Source organism: Aethalodelphis obliquidens, unplaced genomic scaffold (assembly GCF_003676395.1).
Source record: "Aethalodelphis obliquidens isolate GAN/ISIS:26980383/991018 unplaced genomic scaffold, ASM367639v1 scaffold43, whole genome shotgun sequence".
In the NCBI taxonomy this organism is placed as follows: Eukaryota; Metazoa; Chordata; class Mammalia; order Artiodactyla; family Delphinidae; genus Aethalodelphis; species Aethalodelphis obliquidens.
In genome coordinates this window covers 13,855,158-13,865,722 of record NW_020837987.1, presented here as the reverse complement: position 1 = coordinate 13,865,722, position 10,565 = coordinate 13,855,158, and positions in this window count along the sequence as shown.

Here is a 10,565-nt window from a genome sequence, read left to right as displayed (position 1 = left end):
ACAGGCAAATGCTTAGGAGGCTACAATTCCCAGGGAAGAGATGGTGGCTTGGACTAAGATGGTAGTGTTACCAAACTCAGGTTCAGCTACTTGCTGCTGGAAAGTCAATACTCCAGGGACAAGTGTTGGTAGGAAAGGAAAGGTTGCTTTATTTAGGAGGCCAACAACCTGGGGAGAAGGTGGACTCATGTCCCAAAGAACCAACTCACCACTGCCTATCAGGGCACAAGAGATTTTATTATTTTATTTATTTTAGCTGCACCGCGTGGCATGCAGGATCTTAGTTTCCCGACCAGGGATCAAATCCATGCTCCCTGCAGTGGAAGAGCAGAGCCTTAACCACTGGACCACAAGGGTAGTCCCACAATAGCTTTTTTTTTAAAATTAATTAATTAATTTTTGGCTGCGTTGGTTCTTCATTGCTTTTTCTTTAATTGTGGAGAGTGGGGGCTACTCTTTTTTTTTTTTTTTTGCAGTACACGGACCTCTCACTGTTGTGGCCTCTCCCGTTGTGGAGCACAGGGTCCAGACGGACAGGCTCAGCGGTCATGGCTCACGGGGCCAGCCACTCCGCGACATGTGGGATCTTCCCCGACTGGGGCACGAACCTGCGTCCCCTGCATTGGCAGGCAGACTCTCAACCACTGTGCCACCAAGGAAGTCCAGGGCTACTCTTCATTGTGGTGCACAGGCTTCTCATTGCGGTGGCTTTTCTTGTTGCAGAGCATGGGCTCTAGGCGCGTGGGCTTCAGTAATTGTGGCTCACAGGCTCTAGAGCGCAGGTTCAGTAGTTGTGGCGCACGGGCTTAGCTGCTCCGCGGCATGTGGGATCTTTCTGGACCAGAGCTCGAACCCGTGTCCCCTGCATTGGCAGGCAGATTCTTAACCACTGCGCCGCCACCAGGGAAACCCCACAAGAGCTTTTAAAGGGGAGTTTCAGGGATGTATAGGCAGAGGGAGGGGGTTACATGCAGAACACCACAGTCAGCTTTGACAATTGTCTTGAAATTGATCATGCAGTGGTCTGATCGGCATCATCTTGATTGTTTTAAGTACAGTTAATCTTCAGTTCCAGAGTCAGTTTGTTGCCATTTCTTTGAGGCCAGTTCTCGGAATAGTGGAAGATGAAGCAGCTTATGTCATGGCTACAGTCTGGTTATCATGTAGTTAACTTCTTCCACCTGGTGGGGGTTTTGGTATCTGCAAAACATCTCAAAGGAGATGACTCAAAATATTATCAAGAGCCCTTGAGGAGGAACTAAAGGTCCTTAACTTTGTTTAATGACTAAACAATTATTATTTTGTCCTGTTTGACTGCTTTTCTTTGCTTCTGCATTTTTAAAAAATTTTTCTGATGAAATTTATTCTTTGGCTAAAGTTTTTTACAGACAGAAGGCAGGCGGAGGACATGGAGAGGGGGTCTGTTCTGGGAAGACCCCATAGGGTCCTGCCCCGTTACAATAACAGTGAGGTGGAAAGGAGTGGTAAGATTCAGGATCTATTGTGAAGGTAGATCTCACTCAGTTACTATAGAAGTGGAATTAGAGTGTATGGAAAAGAGGGACGTTAAAAATAATTCCTAGAGGAAATTAAGGAGACAGCTAAATGCAACGTGGGATCCTGGATTAGATTCTAAACCGTGAAAAGAACATCAGTGGAAAATTGTTGAGATTCAAATGAGGTCTGTACCATTGGTTAATGGTATTATACCCTTGTTAATTTCCTGACAAATAATTGTACTATGGTTATGTAGGTTGACGTTGGTGAAAACTGGGTGAAGGATATATGGGAGCTCTGTACTATTCTTTGCACCTTTTCTGTAAGTCTGAAACGATTTAAAAATTACAAGTTTAAAGAAAAAATTTTAATGAAGCTAATCTTCCCTTAATAATAATAAAGGGTTAGATTTTCATACTAAACGAAGTAAGCCAGACAGAGAAAGACAAATATCATATGATATCACTTATATGTGGAATCTAAAAAAGTGATACAAATGAACCTATTTACAAAGCAGGAATAGACCCACAGATATAGAAAAACAAATATACAGTTGTCGAAGGGGAAAGGCGGGGAGGGTTAAATTAGGAGTTGGGGTTAACATATACACACTACTATATATAAAATAGATAACCAGCAAGGACCTACTGTATAGCATAGGCAAGTATACTCAATATTTTGTAATAACCTGTAAGGAAAAATCATCTGAAAAAGAATCTCTCTATATACGTATACATGTATAACTGAATCACTTTGCTGTACACTGAAGCTAACACAAGATTGTAAGTCAACTACACTTAAATAAAAAATAATAATAATCCTCGCTCCTAGATTTGTAGGCTAAGCAACTGGGTAATTGGTGGTGCCACTGATTTACAGAGGGAAGACGTGGGGAAGAGTGGGATTGTTGAGGAGGACTTCTGGGTTTGGACACGCCAGAGATGTCTGTTTGACACTCAAGTGGAGCTGTGGAGTTGAAAGTTGGAAGATATGGCAATCACGGAAGAATTTGGGCCTGGAAACCTAGATTTGGGAATCATTGGAGTAGACGTAGTATTTGAAGCCATGTGACTGAATGAACTCAGTTAGGAGAGGAGAGAAGATGGAGAGGGGAAGACATCTGAGCACCAAGTCCCAAGGCCCTCCATCAGAATTCAGATAAAGCAAGAAGACCCAGCAAAGGAGACTGAGTAGGAGTGATCACAAATGTAGGAGAAAAACCAGGAGAGTTGGGTGTCCAGGAAGCCAAGAAGGAAAGTGCTTCAAGGAGGCAGTGTTGGGCTTCCCTGGCGTGCAGTGGTTAAGAATCCGCCTGCCAATGCAAGGGACACGGGTTCAATCCCTGGTCCTGGAAGATCCCACATGCCGCGGAGCAACTAAGCCCGTGAGCCACAACTACTGAGCCTGCGTGCTGCAACTACTGAAGCACACACGCCTAGAGCCAGTGCTCCGCAACAAGAGAAGCCACAGCAATAAGAAGCCCACACACTGCAATGAAGACCCAACGCAGCCAAAAAACAATTATTAAATAAAAAAAATAAAAATTAAAAAAAGGAGGCAGTGTCAAGATATGGAAGCAATCTACGTGTCCATCAGCAGATGAATGGATAAAGAAGACGTGGTGTATATATACAACAGAATACTACGCAGCCATAAAGAGGAATGAAATTTTGCCATTTGCTGCAACCTGGATAACTTGGAGGGCATTATGCTAAGTGAAATAAGTCAGACAAAGACAAATACTGTATGATATCACTTATATGTGGAGTCTGAAAAATACAACAAACTAGCGAATATAATAAAAAAGAAGCAGATTCACAGACATAGATAACAAACTAGTGGCTACCAGTGGGGAGAGGGAAGGGGGCAGGGACATAATAGGGGTAGGGGGGAAAAAAGGTTATTATGGGACTATATGAAATCACTTGTGTGAAACTTTTGAAAATTGTAAAGCACTATAGAATTTAAAGAATCTTTCACTCAATAAAAAAAGAAAAAAGGAGGAGGATGGACCTAGAGATTATCAATACTAAGTGAAGCGAGTCAGACAGAGAAAGACAATTATCATATGATATCATTCATATGTGGAATCTAATTTTTAAAAAATGATACAAATGAACTTACTTACAAAACAGAAACAGACTCACAGATTGCGAAAACAAATTTATGGTTACCAAAAGGGAAACATGGTGAGGAGGGATAAATTAGGAGCTTGGGACTAACATACACACACTACTATATATAAAATAGATAACCAACAAGGACCTACCGTATAGCACAGGGAACTCTACTCAATATTCTGTAATAAACTATATGGGGAAAGAATCTGAAAAAGAATGAATATATGTGTATGTATAACTGAATCACTAAGGTGTATACCTGAAACTAACACATTGTAAATCAACTATACTCCAATAAAATTTTTTTAAAAAAGAACACAGGAAAAGAAAAAAGGAGGAAGAAGAGGCAGTGTTCAGAGTGTCTAATGCTGCTGAGAAATGCAGAAACATAAGGACTGAGGTTTGGCTACCATAGATGACCTTGACTAAACAATGGGAGATGAAGCAGAGACCTCAGGTAGGGAAAATTTTTAGAGAAGTTTTGCTACAAAGGGAACAGAGAGAGGTGATAATAGAAGGAGAGGGAAGTGGAGTCAAGGAAGGTTGGGTTTTGGGTGTTTGGGTTTTTTTGGCCACGCCACACGGCTTGTGGGATCTTAGTTCCCTGACCAGGGATCGAACCCATGCCCCCTGCATTGGAAGTGCGGAGTCCTAATCACTGGACCTCCAGGGAATTTTTTTTTTTTTTTAGGATAGAAAAGATGTTAAGATAGAAGGTCTTATAGCAGAATTATCTGCTGATGGCAAAAAAAAAAAAAAAAAAATTAAGCATATACTTATCGTAAAACCCAGTAAGCTCACTCTTAGCTACTTATTCAGGAGACCTGAAAACTTATGTTCACGCAAAAACATGTACATAATTTTTATAGCAGCTTTCTCCATAATTGCCAAAAACTAAATGAAACTCAAACGTCCTTCATACAGGGAATGGATAAACACATGGGCACACATGCCTTGGAATAGTACTGAATGTTAAGAATGAAAAAGAGTCAACTCTACTTCAATGAAAAATAAAATGGGGCTTCCCTGGTGGCACAGTGGTTGTGGGTCCGCCTGCCGATGCAGGGGACACGGGTTCATGCCCCGGTCCGGGAGGATCCCACATGCCGCGGAGCGGCTGGGCCCATGAGCCATGTCTGCTGGGCCTGCGCGTCCGGAGCCTGTGCTCCGTAACGAGAGAGGCCACAACAGTGAGAGGCCCGTGTACCGCAAAAAAAAAAAAAATAATAATAATAATAATAAAATAAAATAAAATAAAATGTAGGGACTTCCCTGGTGGCACAGTGGTTAAGAATCCGCCTGCCAGTGCAGGGGACACGGGTTCGAGCCCTGGTCCGGGAAGATTCCACATACTGCGGAACAACTAAGCCCGTGCGCCACAACTACTGAGCCTGCACACCTAGAGGCCGTGCTCCGCAACAAGAGAAGCCACTGCAATGAGAAGCCTGCGCACCACAACGAAGATTAAACCCCGCTCTCCACAACTAGGGAAAGCCCGCACACAGCAATGAAGACCCAACGCAGACAAAAAATGAGTTAATTAATTAATTTTAAAAAAATCCGTAAAGGAAAGAGCTACTGATACACACAACAGGAATGAATCTTCCATGCATTATGCTAAGTGTAAGAAGCCATACTGAAAAGGCTACATATCCTATGATTTCATTTACACTTGACCCTTGAACAACACGGGTTTGAACTGCGCAGGTCCACTTCTACGTGGATTTTTTTTCCGTAGTCAATACTGCAGCACTAAACGATCCGGTTGGTTGAATTCCTGAATGCAGAACCGTGGATATGGAGGAACCACAGTTCTCAGATTTTTCAATTGCGTGGACTGTCAGCACCCCTGTCCGACCTGGAGCATTGCTCAAGGGTCAACTATATTTGACATTCTGGAAAAGGCAAAACTACAAGAACAGAGGGAGAGAAAACAGAGCAGTTGTTTCCAAGAGCTGGAAGTGGGGGAGGCAGCTGACTACAAAGGGAAGGAGGGAACTTGGGGGGAAGGATGGAAGGTTCTATATCTTTACTATAGTGGCAGTTACATAACTATCTGCCAAAATTCATAGAAGTGTACATGTAAAGGGTCAATTTTATTGTATGAGAATTAAATCTCAATAAACTCGACCAAACCAAAAAACTGGCTTCCCCAAATTAATTCATTAATGACAAAGGGAAAAAATAATAACTTTATAATGGAGAAACCCAGCAGACACTAGCCTAACCAAGTGATCAAAATTAATGTCACCGGTGATAAGATATAGCAACATGATGTGCCCCCAATATGATGTGATGAGAAGGGAACTTGAACTGTGTGGCATCCTCTCTCCCCGCAAAATACTATAATCTCAATCTTATCAAGACAAGACAATGCAAGATAAATGCAAATTGAGGGACAGTCTGCAAAGTAACTGACCAGTATTCTTCAAAAGTGTTGAGGTCATTAAAGACAAGGAAAAAGTAAGAAACGATTGCAGAATTGCAGGAGGCTAAGGGGACATGACAGCTAAATGCAATGTGGTACCCTGGGCTGGATCCTGGAAGAAAGAAAGGAAATTAGTGGGGAAATGGAGGCAATTGGAACGTCATTTAGTCAACAGCATTGTACCAGTGTCAATTTCTCCATTTTAACAAATGAACCTTGGCAATGTGAGACGCTAACATTAGGGGAAACTGGGTGAAGGATATCACGAATTCTCTGTGCTATCTTTGCCACACTTTTGTAAGTCTGAAAATATTTCAAAATTAAAAGTAAAGCAAAGAAAAAAGATCTTATTATAACACAGGAATGAGAACCTGATACCGAGGAATAGGAGAAACTGACATTGAAATTGACATAACACATCTGCGTTAGTTTCCTATTGGCTGCTGTAACAAATTACCACAAACTTAGTGGCTTAAAACAATACACATTTATTACCCTACAGTTCTGGAGGTTGGAATTCTTAAATGGGTCCACAGGGCTGTGTTCCTTCTGGAGGTTCTAGGACAGAAGTCATTTCCTTGTTTGCTTTCTCCAGCTTCTAGAGGCTACCTATATTCCCTGGCTCATGGCCCTTCCCTCCAGCTTCACAGTCAGCAAAGTAGCATCTTTCTCCTCTCTGACCTCTACTTTTTTTGTTTTTTCATTTTTAATTACTATTATTTTTTGTCTTTTATCTTCTTTTCCCCCGGCACCATGCACAGCATGCAGGATCTTAGTTCCCCGACCAGGGATCAAACTCGTGCCCCCTGCAGTGGAAGCGTGGAGTCTTAACCACCTGGCCACCAGGGAAGTCCCCATTTTTAAGTATTTTCTATTTTATTTTAATTTCTTACCTGTACATCTATCCTCACATCATCTAAGAATCTGACCTTCCTACCTCCTTCTTGTAAAGACCCTTGTGATTACCTTGGGGCCACCGAGGTCATCTGGGATAATCTCCCCAACTCAAGAGCCTTAATTTAATCACACCCACAAAGTCCCTTTTGTCATATAGTATTGGGTTGGCCAAAAGGTTCATTCGTTTTTTTCTGTAAGATGGCTCTAGTAGCACTTAGTTGTCTTTAACTTCATTTGAAACAATTTTGTTAGATTGTATGTGACAGCTTGTCATATCAGCGTGCATTTTAAAAAAGACGTATCAAAACTGGTGAATTTTTGTGTAGCCATTTTAATATTGAAGATGGAAGAAAAAAAGCAACATTTCTGGCATTTTATGCTTTATTATTTCAAGAAAGGTAAAAACGCAACTGAAACGCAAAAAAAAAAAAGATTTGTGCAGTGTATGGAGAAGGTGCTGTGACTGACTGAACATGTCAAAAGTGGTTTGTTAAGTTTCGTCCTGGAGATTTCTCGCTGGACGATGCTCCACGGTCCGGTAGACCAGTTGAAGTTGATAGCGATCAAATCGAAACATTAATTGAGAACAATCAACATTACACCACGCAGGGCTTCCGTGGTGGCGCAGTGGTTAAGAATCCACCTGCCAATGCAAGGGACACGGATTTGAGCCCTGGTTCAGGAAGATCCCACATGCTGCGGAGCAACTAAGCCCGTGCGCCACAACTACTGAGCCCATGTGCCACAGCTACTGAAGCCCGTGTGCCTAGAGCCCCTGCTCTGCAACAAGAGAAGCCACCGCAATGAGAAGCCCACGCACTGCAACGAAGGGTAGATCCCACTCGCCACAACTAGAGAAAGCCCATGCACAGCCGCAAAGATCCAACACAGTCAAAACAAACAAACAAATAAATAAAATTTAAAAAATAAAACAAAACATTATACCACACAGGAGATAGCTGACACTGAAAATATCCAAATCGAGCGTTGAAAATCATTTGCACCAGCTTGGTTATGTTCATCCCTTTGATGTTTGGGTTCCACGTAAGTTAAGCGAAAAAAACTTGCTTGACTGTATTTGTGCATGTGGTTCTCTACTTAAACGTAACGAAAACGTTCCGTTTTTAAAACAAATTGTGACGGGCAATGAAAAGTGGATACTGTACAATCATGTGGAACGGAAGAGATCATGGAGCAAGTGAAATGAACCACCGCCAACCACAGCAGGGGCTGGTCTTCATCCAAAGAAGGTGATGCTGTGTATATGGTGGGATTGGAAGGGAATCCTCTATTATGAGTTCCTTCTGGAAAACCAAATGATTAATTCCAACAAGTACTGCTCCCAATTAGACCAAATGAAAGCAGCACTCGACAAAAAGCGTGCAGAATTAGTCAACAGAAAACGCATAATCGTCCATCAGGATAACGCAAGACTGCATGTTTCTTTGATGACCAGGCAAAAACTGTTACAGCTTGGCTGGGAAGTTCTGATTCATCCACCATATTCATATTCACCAGTCATTGCACCTTCGGATTTACATTTATTTCGGTCTTTACAAAATTCTCTTAATGGAAAAAATTTCAGTTCCCTGGAAGACTGTAAAAGGCACCTGGAACAGTTCTTTGCTCAAAAAGGTTAAAAGTTTTGAGAATATGGAATTATGAAGTCACCTGAAAAATGGCAGAAGGTAGTGGAACAAAAAGGTGAATACGGTGTTCAATAAAGTTCTTGGTGAAAATGAAAAATGTATCTTTAAAAACCAAAGGCACGGGCTTCCCTGGTGGCGCAGTGGTTGAGAGTCCGCCTGCCGATGCAGGGGACACGGGTTCGTGCCCCTGTCCGGGAAGATCCCACGTGCCGCGGAGCGGCTTGGCCCGTGAGCCATGGCCGCTGAGCCTGCACGTCTGGAGCCTGTGCTCCGCAACGGGAGAGGCCACAACAGTGAGAGCCCCGCGTACCGCAAAACAAAACAAAACAAAACAAAAAAACCCCAAAGGCACTTTTTGGCCAACCCAACATATTCAAAGGTTCTGGGAGTTAGGACTTACGACATGGACATCTTCCGGGGGTGGGGGGAGGACATCATTCTGCCTCGCATATTAATGATACAAGAGAATTAGGAGTGATGACAGGAGCTGAGTCTGCAGCCGGGACAGAGAGATGGGACCCAGGACACAAGGCAAGATGTTGGTCTTGGGTTGGGAGGGACAGATGAAAAGCAGAGCATCTGGGCAGCTGACAGAATGGGCTGTGGGAAGATGAAGTGTCTGGTAGCCTCTACGCTTTCAGAAGAATGAGGAGTGAGGGAATCAGCTGATTGAAGGTGGAGGACCAGGGTGTGGTGGGGATTTGAGGAGAATGAAGATGGGGAATGGCCATCTTGTGGGGGGGTGGGTGCTGAGTGTACCTTGATGAAGGACACAGAGCAGGGTCACAGGAGGGCTGGGATTTGGGATCCAGCCCCGCTCAGAGCCCCCTGGGAAGGCACAGGGTTAGGGTTTCACCCCAACAGTGCCCTGGAGGGGATCATAGGCAAAGAAGGGAAAGACATCCAAAGGAGAGTGACTTTATGGGGGACCGTGGAACGGTGGAAGCAGGGGGAAGAGGGGAGGGAGGACAAGATGGGGGGAGTCAAAGATAATGAGAATCTAATGGGGTCAATGCATTGTACCTGCTGGTGGGCTTGAAAGTTGGCTTTATTTTTATTTATTTTTTTGCTGCACCCCCCGCAGCTTGCAGAATCTCAGTTCCCCGACCAGGGATTGAACCCCAGGCCATGGCAGTGAAAGACAAGAATCCTAACCACTAAGCCACCAGGGAACTCCCTTGAAAGTTTTTTTCTTAAAGTTGGTTGGTGGGAAAAGGGAGTGCATGGACAGAGAATGGGATGATAACAATAGTTTGCCTACTGTGTAGCACAGGGAACTATATTCAGTATCCTGTGATGAACCATAACGGAAAAGAAGAGGAAAAAGTATATTTATGTATAACTTTATCACTGTGCTGTGCAGCAGAAATTGACATTGTAAATCAACTATACTTGAATAAAATAATTTTTTAAAAAAAGAAGAGGAAGTCAACTAAACTCCCATAAAAAACAAACAAAAAAGAGGAAGAAAAAAATAGTTTGGGGAGTTCCCTGGCGGTCCAGTGGTTAGGACTTGGCACTTTCACTGCTGTGGCCCAGGTTATCCCGCAAGCCGTGCCGTGTGGCCAAAAAAAAAAAAAAAAAGTTTTAAGGGTGTGTAGTTACTGATAATGACAAGGACAAGGGTATGACCGAGGAAGTGGGTGGCACAATCAAGGGGGACAGATAGACACGGGTGTAGTTTCTTTGGAAGGAAAACAAAAATTGCCTAAAATTGATTGCAGTTTTGCATGCAAAACTCTTATGAATATAGGAAGAACCATTGTGTTGTATACTTTATTTTTAAAAATTATTTTATTTTTATTTATTTAAAAAAAATTTTGGCTGCGTTGGGTCTTCATTGCTGCGCGTGGGCTTTCTCTAGTCGTGGCGAGTGGGGGCTGTTCTTCCCTGTGGTGCGCGGGCTTCTCATTGCAGTGGTGTCTAAGCGCGTGGGCTTCAGTAGTTGCAGCATGCAGGCTCAGCAGTTGTGGC